The sequence below is a fragment of the Mauremys reevesii genome, linkage group 3 (genome assembly GCF_016161935.1).
Source record: "Mauremys reevesii isolate NIE-2019 linkage group 3, ASM1616193v1, whole genome shotgun sequence".
Lineage (NCBI taxonomy): Eukaryota > Metazoa > Chordata > Testudines > Geoemydidae > Mauremys > Mauremys reevesii.
This window is the reverse complement of record NC_052625.1, coordinates 41,649,644-41,670,180: the sequence shown is the minus strand read 5'-3', so window position 1 is coordinate 41,670,180 and position 20,537 is coordinate 41,649,644. Positions and strand designations below refer to the sequence as shown.

Sequence of the window (20,537 nt, the reverse complement as noted above, 5' to 3'; positions counted from 1 at the left end):
TGCCTACCACAGTTCCTTTGCTTTCATGTGACACTGCTGCTCATCAGTGTCATATCTCTTCTCCTGCATCCTCCATGCAATCTGCTCACAGATGTCTGTATTTCTACAGCTGGTCCATAGCGCTGTTTGTACAGCCTCTTCTACCCTCAGGCCCAGGAGATCCAACATCTCCTGTCTACTCTGAGCCAGAGCGCATCTGGAACATATAGCCAGCACGGTCAGCTGGGCAGTTGCACATAACAATGGAAAACTGCTAGGTATGCTCGTCAAGCTGATCAGTCAGGAAATGGCATTTCAAAACTTTGCAGGGTTCTAAAAGGCACACTTCTGGTCTTCGGGACCCCTGGGCAGTGAAGTTCACAATTGTGACCAGAGCAGTCAGTGTCTGGCAGTGTGGGACATCTGCTGAAGTACTGTTAGGGTCAACATAGGTAACAGTGTCTACCCTTGCACTACATCATCAAGCATGGTTCAATGCCATTCGGGAAGATGGTGCTACCGCATCACCGTATCAGGGGACTTACATTGGTGGGGGACAAATTGTAATCCTAGACACATGCACAACTAGCTCAACGCCAGGCAGTTTATATGAACCTTACTTTGTAGTGCAGACCAGGCCTAAGTCTCTTGAAAATGAGACACTCTCTTAACAGCTATCTACACTATACAAAGTTAGGTTGGCTGAACTACATAGCTCCGGGCTGTGAAAAATTTCACACTTCATGGAACATAAGTATTCCTGAGGGCAGTCTGCACCAAAAAACAAAAATTCTGCACACATTTTAAAATTCTGCAGATTTTATTTGTCAAATAAATGTGGAGGCTCCAGCGTGACATTGGGGAGCACAGGCCACTGGCTGCACAGAGGTGGGAAGATCACTGTGCAGCTCCTGTCTGAGACACGGACTCAGCTGTGAGGCTGAACTCAAACCTGACACAGCACATGGACCAGGCCTGCCCCAGAAACACACCAGGGCCCTGCCCCTCTATGCCAGGTACACAAGCAAGGCAGGATCCAAGTAGGGAGGGGCTTAGCGTGGGGGGATCCAGGTGCGGGTTGAGAGGGTTCTGTGTGGGGCAATCTGGGTGCGGGTGACTCAGTGGGGGATCTGTGTGTGTGTGGGGGGGGGGAGGATCTGGATGCATGGGGCTTATTGGGGGTTCTGGGTGCAATGGTAATGGGACTCTGCGGGGGGGGGGTCCAAGTGAAGGTGGCTGGGGCTCAGCTGAGGGAGTCTGGGTGTGGACAGATTGGGGGGTCCAGATGCTGAAAATGTGGGTCTCAGTGGGGTGAGGGATCCCGGTGCAGCTGGTTGGGGCTCAGTGGGATGGGGATCCAGGTACAGGTGGCTCACTGGGATGCTGCAGGGGGAGTGTGGCTCATTGGGGGGGTAGTATGGGTGTGGGGGGACGCTCAGCAGGGGGGTCTGAGTATGAGGGAGTCTGGATGCAAGGGGGTTGGGCGGATGGGGGGGGAACAGCTACCTGTACAGGGATCCCTGTACAGGATCTGAGGAACAATGGGTGCAGGAAGCATAGTGGGGAGGGGAGTTTGCAGAGCTTCCTACAACTGGGAGAGAAATCTGGAGGTGGGTCTGACCTGGTCCCGGATGCCGTACGGGGAAGAAGTCGTCCTATCCTCCTCGCCTAGCCCAGCGCAGGGTTGGAGCCACTAGCCAGGTCTTCCCCAGACCCCTGCCCCACAGTGATCTACCTCTCTGCTGGCTGCCCTGGGCACCTGAAACATACTGCTGGGGAGGGGCACATGACCGCTCTTGTGGCTTCCCTTTGCTTCCCCTTCCCCCTTTTTCTGCAGGGAAGCAAAGAAATCTGCATGTGCAGTGGCGCAGAATTCCCCTGAGGGTAAATTAAGCCAACCTAAGCCCAGGTGTAGACACTGCTAGGTCAATGGAAGAATTCGTCCATCAATCTAGTCACTGCCTCTCGGAGAGGTAGATTTATTACAGCGACGAAAGAAAGCCGCAGCATTTCTAGAGTATGCATACCCAAAGATACTTAGGCTGAACTATTGTGCCATACTTATAAAACTTGATCTCAAAAGTTAGACTCTAGGTGGGCTTGGGGAGGAATCTCTCTTTATTCAGAAAAGCAACATTTAATGCTAACTTCGAGTTTGATAGAGGCTTATGGATTCAGCACATTTTTTATTTAAATGTTTTAAGAGATTACAATAAGTTTAGGCCTTAATATATTTTATATTAAATTCAGATTTCATTTTAAAGAGGTTTATTTTTAATAAGAAATTATAATTTAAAACAAAATAAAAATCTGATTTTTAAAAGTTATCCATTTTAATCCACCGTGAAATTAACAGGAATTTGTAAAGCAGGGGTCCCCAATGTGGTGCCTGCGGGCACCATGGCGCGCCCCGGGGCATCTAAGCGCACCCACGTACTGGCCGGCGGACGAGCTGACAAACAACGTCATCCAGAGGCGTCGCCGCCGAAATGCCGCCAAATTTCAGTGGCGACGCCTCTGGATGACGCCACTCGTTGGCAGCATTTCAGCAGATGCTCGTCCACCACCACAGTCCTCCATGGCTTGTCATCTGGCGCCTGCCAGTCAAAAAAGGTTGGGGACCACTGATGTAAAGCTACACAGAGTTTTGGCCAGCTATTAAAGACACTACATACATTTTCTCACCGAGGTTTTCAAAAGTCTACATAATCTTATAACCATCAAGCTAGTGTGTCATTTCATATTTCCTGAAACTAAACTGCATGTTAAGTGAGTTACTCATTAGCATATTCACTAGGCTTTAAAACCCAAAATGTTAAAATTTCAGTATTGTAAAAAAATTTACAAGTGTCCAGCTTTACACACAGTGTACATAATTTCTCTCTCTGTTTCACTCAGGTACCACCTACACTAGCTGATGAAAGATGTGTGCAGTTGTCACTATTAATTTATACAGCTGTCAAGTGTTAAGAGTAAGTTCCTGAAGGGATAGTGTGCATTTACCAAACTTCAAATGTAACATTTTAACAAGATATAGCTCAAAAGCTAAAGCAACCCATCCAATAACTGAAGCCACAAAATTAGATAACTGAATACTATCCTAAAGCTATTTATACTTTAAATCTCACCAGAAGGTTGGATGCTTTAAAATGCAATTCTACATAAAGTAAAGTAGCCATTTTAACTATTCACACTTTTAATTTTTCAGTTTAACAGGAGAATGACATGTTAGTCTGAAAGCTAATAGTGCATCATGGTACTGTTAGAGAACTTACCACTATGTCTTTTCAGATAAGGTATACAAGTCAAAATGCTGCTTCTATTAAAATAGATATCCTTAAAACTTTATCCATTTCTTTTTATTTGAAAAGCTTACAGTAAACAAACTACAGCGATCTGCCAGCAGAAAGTAATAAAAACTTCCAGCAACTTCTAATACCATAACTTAACCCCACCCAAATTACACACACGTTCACGAAACATACTACCATCGTGTCACAATTCAGCTTCCTGTACTAAGCAAGCTTTTTTCCCCCCCTCACATCTATACCATCACAGAAACATACCTCCAGTTATGCATGAGTTATGCATCTCAGTTAACAGAATCACAGAAATGTAGGGCAGGGTGGGACCTCAAGAGGTCATCTAGTCTATCACTGTATGCTAAGGCAGGATTAAGTATATCAGCACAATTTCTGCTAGATATTTGTATAACCCATTCTTAAAAGCCTCCAATGAGGTGGTTTCCACAGCCTCACTGGGTAACCTGTTCTAGTGCTTAACTATTACTATAATTAGAAAAAAAGTTTTCTAATATACAACCTAGATCTCTCTTGCTGCAAACGGAGATGATTAACGCTTATCTTACCTTCAGTGGATATGAAGAACAATTGATCACTGTCCTCTTTATAACAACTTTCACATATTTGAAGAAATATGTCCAACCTGAGCCCTCTCTTGATTAAATATGCCAAATTATTTCAGCCTCTCCTCAAAGGCCATGGTTTTCCAAACCTCTTGCTTTTGTTGCTCTTCTATGGAGTTCTCCAATTTTTCATATCCTTCTCAAAGTGTGGTGCCCAAATCTGGATACATTACTACAATTGAGGCCTCCTCAGTGCCAAATACAGAGGGACAATTACCTCCCACGTCTTACATATAATGGTCACAGAATTGCAGCTTGACTTTTTTTGTTTTTGCGCAACAGAATCACACTATTGACTCCTTCAATTTGTGAGCCGCTACAACCTCCATCCTTTTCCACCTAGCCAATTACTTCCCCCCTTTGTATTTGTGGGTTTGATTTTTCCCTCCTAACTAAAGAGCTTTGCACATATTTTTACTGAATTTCATTTTATTGATTTCAAACCAATTTTCCAATTTATCCAGAGCACTTGGCATTCTAATCCTGTGCTCCAAAATGCTTGCAATCCCTCCCAGTTTGGTGTCACCTGCAAGTTTTTTTGTTTGTTTATTTTTAGTATGCTGTCCACTCCATCGTCCTAATCATTAATGAAAACATGAAATGGTACCAGATATAGGACAGACCTCTCTAGGATCCTACTTGATACAACCTCAGTTTGACAGGGAAGCATTGCTAACTAGTCTTTGAGAACAATCTGTGCATGCCAATATCACTTAAAATATTTAGAAAGGATGTACACCTCTACCTTGATATAACGCGACCTGATATACCATAAATTAGGATATAACGCGGTAAAGCAGTGCTCTGGGGGAGCGGGGATGTGCACTCCGGTGGAGCAAATCAAGTTTGATATAATGTGGTTTCACCTATAACGCAGTAAAATTTTTTGGCTCCCGAGGACTGTGTTATATCGAGGTAGAGGTGTACTTCAAACTATACAACAAACAACAGGACACATGGTCTAGTTGAGGTCTCTAGGCACTACTACAATAGTAATTCAAAGTAATTAAAAAAAAAAAAGAGTCATCTTTCTTTTAGAGACTGACCTTTGCGGAGAGAGACACCAAGCATAGCACTGGTGGGGAGTGCGTGAAGCAGAAATGTGTATTAATCATGCCACGCTATGACTATTTGCTTAGTAAGTAGGAATTTGTGAAGCCATTAATCCTAGTACAATTAATCAAGGTTTTTAGGAGTTTATGACCAAGCTGTATGTCAAGTGTTATTTTCATCATTCTCCAAAATTACTTATCAGACATAGGAACTTAAGTGACTCCAAGCTTTCCGGGGGGGAAATAGAACTTCTAGATTTGATGCTTCACTCCACTATCTGGAAAGTCATATTAAAAAAAAAAAAGTAAACCTCACCAGTTTAATAATTAAGTGGAAGAACAGATGACAAATACATTTGCATATGGGCCGGTCTATTATGATTAGGTTAAGCCAGCTACATTGCTCAGGGGTGTAAAACAATCTACACCCAAGTGACATAGTTAAGCTGACCTGAGTCCTCAGGTAGGCAGCACAAGGTTGATGGAAGAATTCTTCTGTCAATCTAGCTACTGCCTCTCAGGGAGATAAGTTACCAATGCCAATGGCAAAGACAGCATCTATGCTGAAGCGCTATAGTGGCGCAACTGCACCACTGTAGCATTTTAAGTGCAGAAAAGCCCTCTGTCTTATGTGAAAGCTACATGAAATCAACTAAGACACAGACAAAAGCTTCAAAGACTTCAGATCGTTAAGTAGCTAAGTATCAGGGCATGATGGACAGAGGTAGCAAGATTTATGGCTTTTCCTTTTAATAGGATTGCATCATTCACAGTAAGCTACCCTCATACTCATTTTCTTAGTCTTTTGACTAGGGATACATAAAATATGAACCTTACATAAAATCCAAATAGAATGTATGAGATCAGAAAATGTTAACTGGACTATTCACAGGCTAAAGCAGGGGTAGTCTTTTGTCAAGGTCCAAATTTCTTGGTCAAGGTATAGTCAAGGTCCAGACTCCGGAGAAACATTTTTCACACCACAATAAATAAATTTATTTATTTAAGATGTTGCAGTCTGTTCAAAAGCATCTGGCAATCTGGATTTGGCCCACAGTCCACCTATTGACTACCCCTGGGTTAAAGGAACATAGCAACAACTATACCTCGCCAGATTAATGATCATCTACATCCTGTCACCAAAAGCAAGAAGTAGCAGTGTTTCAGAGAAAGGTGAAAATACCCATAATTGACAGTTATGCAGGAACTTGCAAATAGGGAATGGTTTCTTCCAAACCCTCTGCTCCCTACCCCGATCAGGTCTTCTTAGCTGTGCTTGTAGCCATTAGATGGCTGTAACAGTGAAACCCTAGGTAACCCTCCAGGGACTGGAACAGTCACATATCTAATGTCATCAGGTGTATGAAGCCATGATAAGCAGTTGTACACTACTAGATATGCCAAGAAGCGAAACTACTACTGCAATTCTGAAAACAAAAAATAGATTTAAGACATTTAGACCAGTTAGAAAATACGGAGAAGCTGTTTTATTTACACAATGACTATTCCAACACACAATTTTAAGTGTAAACAAGCAACAGATAATTTCTAACCTGTTTACATCAATATTTTATACAACAGTGCCCACGAAAAAATTCCAAAAGAGAGAGAGAGAGAGTGTGTGTGTTTGTGGTTGTTTTTTTTCCCTCTCTCTCTCCCCCCCCCTTCAATGCCATTTAGTGTTGCCAATACTTTAAATTGGGAGCTGTGCAAATGAAGTATCAATTATCCATCCAAGTTTATGATTTCAGAATCCCCAAAAGTTTTTTTTCCAGTTTTAAATTAAATTTGTTTTCAAGGCAGGTTAATAGCCTCTGTCTGTCTCAGAGAGAGACAGACACATACACCCTCTACTGAGAAGAGAGGGGGAAAGAACTCAAGGCTAGTTTCTACATTTAAGGAAAAACAAAAAACAAAACCCAAATGCCTAGTATTTATGTTTAAACATGCTTGATTAGGGCCTGTTTGTGCCAGCCTTATGTTGAATAGTGCCTTGCCAGTACAAGAAGTCTCACTCATTTCAATACACTGCATTTCAATGGTGTTATTTGTGGTGTTAAAGTCTTGCTCAGTGTAAGGGTGGCACAATCTGACCCTTAAAGTGTTACTCACTTCTGACGTTAATCAAAACTTCCTTAGCCGGAGGCTACTAAAAGTAAGTGCTTCACAGAATTAAGCTTGTTTCTGATCATATTTGCAAACTGTACTCACTTTAAACTTCTTGCTCCTGCGGAGCATTCTGCACCAAAAAATTAAACATTTTGCACACAATATTTTAAAATTCTGCAAATTGTATTTGTCAAAACAACACTACCCGATCACACCAGTTTCAATTATTTTGCTAATTTTTTTCAAAATACCTGTCAGCAAGTATGTCTGTAACAAAACAGACACATACAAAAATCCCCCCAGGAGAGTTAAAGAAATCCCTATGACACCCCAGGTTCTGTTCCTCTGCCTCCATGCCCCCTGCAGAGCCCAACCCGGGGGCTAGACACCCAGAACCCTTCTCCCCGCCCTCAATAACCCAGCCAAAGGGCCCCCCCCTCAGCCAATACACCCAAACCCCCTCAGAGCCCAGCTGCGGGGTCCCCCTGAGCTCAGATAACAGCATGCACACACACACACGCCCAGCCGAGGGCCCCCAGCCCCCACTTGCCTAGATAACTGCACCCTCCCCCCAGAGCCCAGCCTCTACTTGCGCACAGTCAACCTGTGAAACTCCTTGCCTGAGGAGGTTGTAAAGGCTAGAACTATAACAGGGTTTAAAAGAGAACTGGATAAATTCATGGAGGTTAAGTCCATTAATGGCTATTAGCCAGGATGGGTAAGAATGGTGTCCCTAGCCTCTGTTTGTCAGAGGGTGGAGATGGATGGCAGGAGAGAGAGCACTTGATCATTACCTGTTAGGTTCACTCCCTCTGGGGCACCTGGCATTGGCCACTGTCGGCAGACAGGACACTGGGCTAGATGGACTTTTGGTCTGACCAGTATGGCCATTCTTATGTTCCCTCCCACACAGAGCCTAGCTGTGGCCCCCAAGGCCAGACACCCGTCCTCCAGAGCCCAGCCACAGGCTCCCCCTTGCGCAGATACCCACCCCTCTACCCGTCAGAGCCCAGGGATCCAGAGGGAGAAACAGTGTGATGCCGAGTCTCGAGCTTGTGTGGAGTTTCCTGCACATCACTGTCTCCTTCCCTCAGGGCATGCAGGGAACTGCAGCTGCCAGGAATCCTCTAGCTTCCTCCCTTCCCCACGGCAATGTCTTCTATGTGTGAGCTAGGCTCTGCTGGGTCCAGTGGCCCCTAGTGGCAGCCAGCAGCACTGCAGCCAATTTCTATGAGTGAAAGGAAATTCTATGTGCACATTAATTTCTGAAAAATTCTGCATTGTGCAGTGGCGCAGAATGACTTCTACTCAGCATTACTGACAATACAAAGTGATATTACAGCAAATTCTAGAAAGTTAAGTCATTTCATCCAAAGATGCTATTGCTACTGTATATGTGTTGCAATACCAAAGCATAACGAAGCAAGCTGAGGATAAGTTTATAGATTTGTTTAGAAACTTTGGTCAAAGATATATGGCTGAAACATTGAGCCACATTCTGATAATGAACAATGGTATGCAACTCCCATTACCCTTTCATTTCAAATAACCTAAATGTTGTTGCTCATGTCACTTGGTTTCTTAAACTGTAAGCTTTATGGGGCAGGAGCCAGGCCTTCTAGGTGTCTGAACAGTGCCCAGTGTGAGTGAGGCCCCTGGGCAGAACTGTAACATTTAGTGATTTAAATACTTTTATTCATGGTAAAATTGTGTCCATTAAGTTTCTGTCCCCGAATCAACATCTTTGGCACCCACGATGAGCAAGATCTTAGAATACCTAGTAACTGATGTCTCCAAAGGCTGTGATCACAGATGTCATCTCTCATGTTTTCAATACATTTGTCCAACAAAACTCAGCAGTACTAGGTAGTTTACAGGGAAATCCTCTTTAAAAAAAAAAAAAGATGAGTTTTCCAGATGGAACAGAACATTGTGGGTATAATTTGCCAAAAGTCACAGAATTTCAGCAGCTGAGTCTGTTATACCCCAGAATCTGCTCTGTGTCAGTCCAAAGCAGAGTGCAAAGAAGGCATCCAGAAACTTGAGAGACGGACATGCAACACTCTACCTTCTAGCCTACCATGAGATCAGAAAGCACATTACACCATTGCGTCAAGACCCACATAGGTTACCACTGAAATTCTGGGTTCATTTCAATGTCCTGATGTTTATCTATACACTCCTGAATGGGCTAGGGCCTAGTTAACCTGGAGGCTGTCTCTTTACACTCCATTGTGACAGCTTTACTCAGGCTATATCTTACTCCTGGGGGAATTCTGTGTCATTACATGTGCACAGAATACATGGCCCCTGCAGATTTCTGTGTTTCACCGCAGAAAAATGACTTCTGATGGGAAAGCAAAGGAAAGTCACAAGAGCAGTCACGTGCCTCCTTCCTGGCAGTGCAGACAGGTCAGTTTGGGCACCCAGAGCAGCTGGTAGAGATGTAAATCGCCGGGGTGGGGGAGGGGGAGGAACTAGGAAGTCATGAGTGTGAGAGACGCTGTCCCTCTTGCTAGCTATTGTGGCATGCTTGGCATGGGGTGGGGGTGGGGGGTGTTTCTGAAGAGGTAGGCACAGGGCAGGCTCTGTTCTCTCAGGTGGAGGAGAATGTAGCAGCCTGCCTGCTTAGTGGATTGTTCCCATTGTTCTGAGTGAATTCCCCCAGAAGTATACAAAAGTTAAGGCTCCTTTACATTGCCAGAGTGGTGTAAAGGAGCCTTATTGTAAAGGACAGTATGGTCTTAAAAATGCTTATGGTGCTTTAGTGATTAGAACAGGTCTAGATGTTTGGACCGAAAAAATGTCCTATCAAAATGTGCTCCATGAACTATTTGCTACTGACCTTCCTGGAGATGGTCAGTAGCCAGTATAAATTTGTGAGTTTGAATCCCCAGCCCTCACTTGCTCTTCAGTTGCCTGTGATGCAACACTGAGCAGATGGCTGAATATTTATTGACTAATAATAGAAATAAAGGGTCAAACCTAGCTCCATTGCTATTAGGCAGAAGGGGTTTGGTGATTTCCTCCAATGCTCCCCACTCCGATTCTCCATCCACTGTATTGTAGTTTAAATAAGTTACCAAAATAATTGAACCTTATATAGGTGCCTATTACCCCCCACCCCCATCCCATTTTTTCCCCACAGTTGCTATCTGGTCACCTTATAGGGAGTGACAGTGTCTGGGCTGGGAGTGGTCAGGGCTGGGCAGACCACACAGCTGGCCTCTGGGGGAAGGAGGCTAAGAAGGCTAATGGCATTTTGGGCTGTATAAGAAGGGGCATTGCCAGCAGATCAAGGGATGTGATCATTCCCCTCTATTCAGCACTGGTGAGGCCTCATCTGGAGTACTGTGTCCAGTTTTTGGCCCCATACTACAAGAAGGATGTGGAAAAATTGGAGAGTGTCCAGCGAAGGGCAACAAAAAATGATTAGGGGGCTGGAGCACATGACTTATGAGGAGAGGCTGAGGGAACTGGGATTGTTTAGTCTGCAGAAGAGAAGAATGAGGGGGGATTTGATAGCTGCTTTTAACTACCTGAAAGGGGGTTCCAAAGAGGATGGATCTAGACTGTTCTCAGTGGTACCTGATGACAGAACAAGGAGTAATGGTCTCAAGTTGCAATGGGGGTGGTTTAGGTTGGATATTAGGAAAAACTTTTTCACTAGGAGGAGGATGAAGCACTGGAATGGGTTATCTAGGGAGGTGGTGGAATCTCCTTCCTTAGAGGTTTTTAAGATCAGGCTTGACAAAACCCTGACTGGGATGGTTTAGTTGGGAATTGGTCCTGCTTTGAGCAGGGGGTTGGACTAGATCACCTCCTGAGGTCCCTTCCAACCCTGAGATTCTATGAGGCAAGAGTGTCTCCCCCCACTGGGCTCTGTGTGGGAGAGGGCAGAGAAACAGGAACTGGGTTGTCACAGGGATTTCTTTAACTCTACTCATGGGGGGATTTTTGTGCATGTCTGTATTGTTACAAACATAGTTGCTGACTGGTATTTTTAAATAAATTACCAAAAAAATTGAAGCTGGTATGATTATGTAGTGTTATTTTGACAAATACAATTTACAGAATTTTTAATTTTTTGGCACAGAATGCTCCCAGGAGTATCTTTCTAACAAGAAGTTGTTCAACTTAGAAATTTTGATGACTGTAAGTTACTAGGACAATGTTGTGCGAAAACAGATTGCAGGGGAAAAGAAAAGGTGGCCAGAAGGCTCTTTTTGCTTTATCAAGTACTATATCTTATGCAAGGTCCTTATACTTGACTGTAACTAATTTTACATGAAAAGAAAGTGAGAACCATAGTTCTGATTATAAAATCTCTTGATATTAAGAAAAAACCCACACACAAGTTCTGAGGTTTTTTTAGGAGATGGCTTAACCTCATCCTGCAATGAGTTTCATGCTAGTGCATTCCTGTGCCCAGGCATATTTCATTCCAGGTTCAGGTCCCAGGTATATTTTTGAGCATTTAAACAAACAATGAAATACTGACATCTTAATCACTCCTTTCCTACCAGCAGAATAAAAATCAGAAAAGGTTTCTCTATATATAAACAGAAGAGAATTCCAAGCTTAAGATGTATCTGATTAGTGAAAAAAATTATATATTTTGTACATGGTACATTTCAAATGCTACCAATCTAATGAAATACGGTACTGTATGTAACTGTGGGTCTTATAGGATGAATGCCAGAAATACACAGAACTTGTCTTGTAGAGAGTTTAAATTAAACATGCCAACTGTAAAGAAGAAATTAACAAAGGCTGTCTTTAACTAGGATTAAATATCAATTAAAGAACAGTAGATAATATTTACATACATTTTATGGCTTTGCAGAACTCAAGGTAGAAAATGACGCTTTGTGTATTACATTCAAAAGTCATGAAAAAGGTCACAGGACTTTCACTACTCTTTTCACTATTCAGAGCACATCCCTAGCTCACCATGCTTCTGGCTTCCATGGATCAATGTAAAAAATGAGACCAAGCCATCTGTGCAATTTTTCAGGGGTTTATTTATTTATATTTAAAATAAAGTTACATAAATACAAGATTAAGTTACTCTCCATTCAAATCATCTACCATTAAAACAGTTATTTAATCTGTAGGTTTACAATTTCCTTCAAAGGCTACATAGCATATTAAGAACAGGGGTACTTCTGGCACCTTAGAGACTAACAAATTTATTTGAGTATAAGTTTTCGTGGGCTACAGCCCACTTCATCGGATGCATGCAGTGGAAAATACAGTAGGAAGATGTATTATAAATATACATACACACACAGAACATGAAACAATGGGTGTTACCATACACACTCTAAGGACAGTGATCAGTTAAGGTGAGCTATTACCAGCAGGAGAGAAAAAAAATTTTTGCAGTGGTAATCAAAATGGTCCATTTGAAGCAGTTGACAAGAAGGTGTGAGGAACAGTCGGAGGTGGGTGGGGGGAAAGAGTTTCCAGTCTTTAGGCAAGCCTAATTTAATGGTGCCCATTTTGCAAATTAATTCCAATTCAGCAGTCTCTCATTGGAGTCTGTTTTTGAAGTTTTTTTGTTGTAATATTGCAACTTTTAGGTCTGTAATTGAGTGACCAGGGAGACTGAAGTGTTCTCTGACTGGTTTTTGAATGTTATAATTCTTGACATCCGATTTGTGGCCATTTATTTTTTTGTGTAGAGACTGTCCAGTTTGGCCAATGTACATGGCAGAGGGACATTGCTGGCACATGACGGCATATATCACATTGGTAGATGTGCAAGTTAATGAGCCTCTGATAGTGTGGCTGATGTGATTAGGTCCTACAATGGTGTCCCCCGAAAAGATATGTGGGCAGAGTTGGCAACAGGCTTTGTTGCAAGGATAGGTTCATGGGTTAGTGTTTTGGTTGTGTGGTCTGTGGTTGCTGGTGAGTATTTGCTTCAGGTTGGGGGGGCTGTCTGTAAGCAAGGACTGGCCTGTCTCCCAAGATCTGTGAGAGTGATGGATCGTCCTTTAGGATAGGTTATAGATCCTTGATGATGCGCTGGAGAGGTTTTAGTTGGGGGCTGAAGGTGATGGCTAGTGGCGTTCTGTTACTTTCTTTGTTGGGTCTGTCCTGTAGTAGGTGACTTCTGGGTACTCTTCTGGCTCTGTCAATCTGTTTCTTCACTTCAGCAGGTGGGTACTGTAGTTGTAAGAATGCTTGATAGAGATCTTGTAGGTGTTTGTCTCTGTCTGAGGGGTTGGAGCAAATGTGATTGTATCACAGAGCTTGGCTGTAGACAATGGATCGCGTGGTATTTCCCCCATGTTTATTCCCCCCCCACCCCACACACACACAGTTCCTCACACCCTCTTGTCAACTGCTGCAAATGGACCATTTTGATTACCACTACAAAAATTCTCTCTCTCCCCTGCTGGTAATAGCTCACCTTAACTGATCACTCTCCTTAAAGTGTGTACGGTAACACCCATTGTTGTGTGTGTGTGTGTGTATATATATATATATATAGTATATATATATATATATATATATATATATATATATATATATATATATATATATATATATATATCGATCGGATGTATGCAGTGGAAAATACAGTAGGAGAAAATACACACACCCCTTCCTACTGTATTTTCCACTGCATGCATCTGATGAAGTGAGCTGTAGCCCACAAAAGCTTATGCTCAAATAAATTTGTTAGTCTCTAAGGTGCCACAAGTACTCCTGTTCTTTTTGCAGATACAGACTAACAGGACTGCTACTCTGAAACATAGCATATTAAAAAATTCAATGAACAGATGAAAAGAGCAGCCTTCTGCAGTTAAGTGAATGATGGGATGAAACTGCCCACACCTTGACTGTTACATGTATGAATATCTATCTATCTATATATATAAAATAAATGATTAGCTGAAACACAAAACCCTGAAATAAACATGGACAGCACAGATACAAGTGTACACCACAGGAGCAAGCTATTGTGGTTCAGTTCAAGTATTAAATTACAAAGCTTGTCACAGCAGAAATAGAGCTATTTATTACCTCTTTAATTCCAAGAGAGTATTCACAATAATGCACACATAAATCAGCCTTTCAAAATTTCTCTCATCCACATGCCTGGGGCAAGTAACCATCTTTTTCCCCCCATTATAACCATTCGTGCAAGTAGATTGTAATAAACATCCGAGACACACAATTTTGCAAAATTGTGTAATATATGTGTATATATTACACACAGACATATATATAAAATTTCTAAATGCTATCAGTTAGCTTCCAAATGATGCTAAATCTAACAATATGGTATTAGCAAGTCAATTCTCCCTTTCTGCCTAGACATTTAAAATTTGAGTTATATCATTCTTGTCTGACTGAGTTTGTGGGTTAATCTGAAAGTTAACGACAAGAGAAGATATGCTCTGAGTTTTCGCTGGAAGTGTCAATTCCGAGTTTCCCCACCTCTGCAAGAGTGGCCACTCTCTGAACTATAACATTTTCCAGCAGGCCCCTCTTCCTCCAGCAGACGCTGCAAGCCAGGTACCCTTCCCGTCAGCGCCGGGCTCTGAGGGCGCCTCCCGGATCCGCTCGCCCTGCAGTAACCCCTCCGCGCACGGACGGGGCTGGGCACCGTACCTGGAAGTGGCGCTTGACCCCACGCTGTCTCCTCTCACTCCCCTGCAGCCCCCTTGCCCCGCGCCCCCCCCCCCCCACCCACCCCGCTCCCCCGAGCTCTCACTGCTCGCGGCGGAATGGAGACGGCCGCCGCGGCTGCTCCCCGCCTCCCCTGGCGGGGACCGGGCCTCCGACAGGCCGAGGAGAGCGAGCCCGCGAGGTGGGGGTGGGGGCGCCTCTCTGCGGCCGGGAGCGGGGCAGGCCCCCAGCGCCCCGCTCCTCAGCCCGGGGGAGCCCAAGCCCCGGCCGGGAGACTCCTACCGTTCAGCTGCGGCGGGGCCGGCGCATCTCAGCCCCGTCCCGGCTCCTCCCGGGGCCCCAGCATCATCCGCTCCCGGGCCCACCCGGCTCCCGCTGCCTCGCAGGGACGGCGCAGCCCCGTCCAGAACCCCCACCGAATGGGAAATAGCTCCCCGGGCGGAGAAGGATGGGGGAGTGACAACGCCGCAGCCAATCACAGGGGACCTGTACTTTCAGAGGACCAATAGGAACAGTACAGGACTAGAGTAGAGGCCACATCCAGCCTATAGGAGCGCTGCGTTTGTACGGGCCCCGCTAGAACCGCTCTAGCGAGCCCCCGTTTACTGCCATCTTGAAGTCGGGCAGATTGCCCAGTCCTGGAGTGGTCTCGTCAGCGGCCATTTTGGATTCGGGCACTAAGACCGGCCAAATGGGATTGATCACGTGGGGGTGAAATTAAATGAGGAAACCGTTAGCTGGAATGTTCTAGGGCCTGGTTCTGGGCCTGGGGGGAAGTAATCTTTAGTAAAGGGTATCAAGGCCCTTCCCCGGCCTCCAGCTGGCAGGAGAGGCCTGGCTGGTCTGCAACACCAACCTTATCCCTTGGGAAACTGCCGGCAGTGCCCAGCACAGCCCGGAGATTAAAATCACGATTGCATCTGGTACAAGCGCCCTGATAGGGTTGCCAACTTTCTGATTGCAGAAAACCGAACAGCCTTGTTCTAGCACCTGCCCTGAGTCCCCACCTCTTCTCTGAGCTGTTCCCCCCACTCATTGCATCCCCCTCCCTCTTTCACTCGCTCTCCCCTACCCTCACTTGCTCATTTTCACAGGGCTGGGGCAGGGGGTTGGGATGCGGGCTCTGGGGTGGAGCCAAGGAGGTTGGAGTGTGGGAGGGAACTCTGGGATGGGGTAAGAGGTTGGGGTACAGGAGGGGGTGTGGGCTCTGGCTGGGGGTGTGGGCTTCAGAGTGAGGCCAGAAATTAGGGGTTCAGAGTGTGAGAGGGGGCTCCAGGCTGGGTTTGCAGGCTCTAGGAGGAGGCCAGGGATGAGGGGTTCAGGGTGCAGGATGGGGCTTTGGTAGTGACCTGGTGTTCGGCCAACACCAGGTCAGGGAGGTGGTTCAGAACGGGAATCATATGGACTCTGGCCACTAGGCCGTGCTACCCCACCAGTGAGGGGTGATTATATGAACTGCGGCTCCTAGGCCACACTACCCTGCTTGCGAGGGGGATTATATGGACTCTGGCTATTGGGCCATGCTACTCAAACGCTGGGGGCGATTTATATGGACTCTGGCCATTGGACCACACTGCCCTGACGCTTGAGGCAAGCCATGGACTCCGGCCACGAGGCCACGCTACCCTGCCTTCGAGGGGGGTTCATATGGACTCTGGCCACTGGGCCGCACGGCTCCGACACTGGGAGTGAGTTATATGGACTCCGGCCGCTAGGGCCCACTACCCTGACCAAGGGGTGATTGCGGGGAGGGAGGCCATCAGTCCGCATCAGGCCACCTACAGAGAGATGAGCCTGCGAACTTGGGAGTGGCAAGGTCCCGACACCCCATTTCCCCCTCTGCCCCAAGGGGGTAGTAAGGTGCCAGGCCCGCTGCAACTGGTGGAGAATGCAGGCAACAATCAGGGCCTGAAAGAAGGACCCAGACACCCAAGATGGAGCCACAGAAGCTCCTGAAATGGCTGCTGGACAACCAACAGCAGTAGGAGCAAGTTGTTGCTCCTACTGCTGTTGTTCCAGCAGCTTGCAGCACAACAGGAACTGCAGGTGGCGCAGCAGTAAGAACAGCAGCAGCAGCAGCTGATTCAGGAGCTGACTGTCCAACAACAAGCAAATCAGGAGCAACTATTTCAACAGATGGCAACTTTGCTAAGACACGCACCAAGTCCTCCCGCAGGCTCGGCCAGGGGCAGGCCGGGGATGGCCTCGGAGGACTACCAGTACACCTAACAAAGATAGGGCCTGGGGATGACCCCGAGGCCTTTCTCGTGACTTTCGAGCGTGTTGCAACCGCCATCCAATGGCCTACCGCATATCGGGCCACTATCTTAGCCCATAACTTAACTGGTCCCCTCAATCTGCATATTGCAACCTCAATCCACAGGAGGCACTGGAGTACTTTAAAGTCAAGGCAGACATCTTGGACCAAATGGGCGTCAACCCTGAGACTTATCACCAACGACTCCGCCGAAAGCAGTACCCGCCGGGGGCCAGGCCACAAGCCGTGGCGCAGCGAATCTGCGACCTCTGTTGGAGGTGGCTAGAACCAGAATGCCAGACAAGCGTTCAAGTAGCCGAGACTGTTGCCCTAGAGCAGTTCCTCCAGACCCTACCTACCAGTGGGAAGGAGTGGGTGCAGCGGCACCACCCGAGGACCCTTGCTGATACGACCTCTCTAATGGAGGATTACATGGCAGCAGAGGGAGGGGAGGAGATTGGCTCCAAATTGGGGAACTTGGGTGAACAGAACCCAACCCCAGCATGGGGGGCGTGCAAGGTAGAGGGGGGAATATACCCTGCCATCAGGGACCCCACCAGCCCTCAGTGTAAGGGACTCAACAGGGGCAAACCTCATGCAGGGCCAAGAAGACTTGGTGGGAAGGCAGACACCCCAAAACACCCCACCCAGAGAAGGAAAGCGAGACCAGTGTTACGAGTGCAGACAGATAGGGCATTTCCAGAGGGATTGCCCATACCTGGATTGTAATTATGGATAGGTTTGGGCCACCAGTCAACATGCCTGGAAGTGGGAGCCGGGTAAGATAGTTGTGCCAGTGAAAGTGGACTCAGGATGTAGCCAGACAGTGATCTGGGCTGGGCTGGTAGAACCCACCGGCCTCATCGTGGCTCCCGTATGCCTGTGGTGTATTAATGGGGACATGAAACCCTACCCCACCATCTGGGTGCAGCTTGAGGCTGCTCAGCAAGGCTGGCAGTGCCTAGTAGTGATAGCCCTAAAGTTAGCTTACCCAGTGATTCTGGGATGCAATTGGCCGGGCTTCACTGAGCTCCTGTAGGAGCCTGCGATGAAAAGGCGGGTGTGGGCCAAGAGGCATGGATTACTAGGCCAGCCAGCACTGGATGGCCTCCTGGAGAATCCTGAGATAGCCGAAGGAGGCCAAGCCCCGGCCAAGGCACCGACAAGGGAGGGCTAGGGATAGCTGGATGTAGATGCTGATTTCCTAGAAGAGCAAAAGAGGGACACCACCCTCAGCCACACCTGGGAGCAGGTGATGGGCTCCCCGCAGGAGGAAGACCTGCCCTGACACTGACAGCAAGGCCCCCATTTTGAGATCCATAATGACGTACTCTATCAGGTGGTCCAGGAATCACAAACAAAAGAAGACCTGCACCAACTGTTGGTCCTGTGGTGGTTCCAGCGGAACTTACTCCACTTGGCTCACTCAGTGCCTTGGACATCTGGGGAGGGAGAAAATGCTGCAATGGATGGCCCAGAGGTTTTTCTGGCCAGGCATCCATCAAGAGGTGCAGGATTACTGGGCCGAGTGCCAGAAGGCCAGCCCAAATGGGGTACTGAAAGCCCCCCTTGTGCTCTTGCCAGTGATTGGGACGCCCTTCGAGCGGATTGGCCTGGACTTGGTAGGGCCTTTGGAAAAGAGCAGCTTGGGCCACAAGTACATCCTAGTCATGGTAGGCTATGCCACGCGGTACCCAGAGGCAGTACCTTTATGAACCGCCACAGCCCCGGTCATCACTAACAAGCTTCTGCAGATCTTTGTTCGTGTTGGTCTGCCACGGGAGATACTGATGGACCAAGGGACTAATGTAACTTCTAGGTTGATGGTGGAGCTATGCCGGTTGTTAAATAACCACGCTCCAAAGACCTCAGTTTACCACCCTCAGATGGATGGGTTGTTAGAGAGATTTAACAGCACCCTAAAAGCCATGCTGAGAAAGTTCATGGAAGATGACCCTTGGCATTGGAGTAAGTTGCTCCCAGCGCTCCTCTTCGTGATGTGAGAGGTGCCACAGGCTTCCACAGGGTTTTCCACCTTCTAACTAATTTACGGGAGGAAACCCTGGGGAATCTTAGATCTCCTAAAAGAAACACGGGAAGAACAGGAGACCAGGTCAGAGGATCTGTTCAATATATCCTCCACTTACGAGAGCAGCTCCAGCAGTTGGGAGCCTTGGCACGAGAGAACCTGGTGCATGCCCAATGTCATCAAGAGGTTCAATATAATAAAGGGCGAAGATGAGGAGTTTTGAGCCTGGGGACCGTGTCCTTTTGTTGTTACCTTCCTCCGAATCTAAGCTGTTAGCAAAGTGACAAGGTCCCTTTGAGGTGACCAGATGAATAGGGCCTGTCAACTACGAAGTTCAGGTGTCAGGGCGAAGGAAAGACACTCAGGTATACCACGTGAACCTCCTGAAGGCCTGGAGAGACCGGGAAGGCCTGATGATTGCCCCATACCGTCCAGACATAGGCGCCCCCCCGGCCCCACCCCGACTGCACCCTTTCCCCACCCCTGTCCCACCCCCATTCCAACCTCTTCACCAAAATCCCCGCCTCAACTCTACCCCCTCCCTACCCCTATTGGACCCCTTCCCCAAATCCCAGCCCTGCCTCTTCCCTGAGCATGCCACGTTCCCCCCCTCCCTCCCAGCCACATGAAACAGCTGTTTCACGGCGCAAGTGCTGGGAGCTGGGGGAAAAAGCGGGCACAGGGCGAGCTCAGGGGAGGAGGTGGAGCAAAGGCAGAGGTGAACTGGGCGGGGAGCTACTGGTGGGTGCTGAGCACCCATCAATTTTTCCCCATGGGTGCTCCAGCCCCAGAGCACCCATGGAGTCGGCGCCTATGCCTCCAGAACCTGAATTGGGGCCGTTGGCCGGTGAACTGGTGGAGCCAGAGGCGACAGCCATAGGCCAAGCGCTCAGCCCGGTACAGCAGGAACAGGTACGACAGTTGATCTCACCCTTCCCCACTGTCTTGTCAGCCCGGCCAGGGAAAACCATGTTGACCAGCCATCATAACGCCACCATCCCCAGCCACAAAGTGAGGGAGAACCACCACCTGCTCCCCAAGAAGATGTGGGAGACTGTGCAGAAAGGGCTTGAGGTGATGTTGGCCCTGGGCGTGGTTGAAGAGTCAAGGAGCGAATGGTGGAGCCCAATAGTGCTAGTTCCAAAGCCAGACAGAACAGTCAGGTTCTGAATTGATTTCCATAAGGTGAACACCATCTCTCGCTGTGATGCCTATCCCATGCTGAGGGTGGACAAGCTGCTGGAGCAACTATGCAAGGCAGAATTAATCTCCACCCTAGACCTAACCAAGGGATATTGGCAAATACCTTTGACACCCACCTCCAGAGAAAAGACAGCTTTTCCAACACCATTCGGCCTCTACCAATTCACAATGATGCCTTTTGGGTTGCATGGGCCCGCAGCTACCTTCCAGCAGCTCATGAATCAACTGCTGAGCCCCCACAGTTCGTACACCGCAGCATACATTGATGACATCGTCATTTACAGTGCCAACTAGGAGGAACATCTTCGGCACCTCGCCAATGTGCTACGAGCTCTG

The 20,537-nt window shown here is 47.0% G+C and overlaps 1 protein-coding gene across 3 annotated transcripts in view; it reads right to left on the bottom strand.

The window, feature by feature from the left end:
- Positions 1–15,141, bottom strand: part of SOCS5 (suppressor of cytokine signaling 5) — a 106,990-nt gene extending 91,849 nt beyond the window's left edge. For all 3 annotated transcript variants that reach the window (XR_005596292.1, XM_039530710.1, XM_039530709.1), the window contains exon 1: positions 14,995–15,141. The gene's annotated coding sequence lies outside the window, so the exon portion shown is untranslated. The remainder of the gene's footprint in view (positions 1–14,994) is intronic.
- Between the last annotated feature and the right edge of the window lie 5,396 nt (positions 15,142–20,537).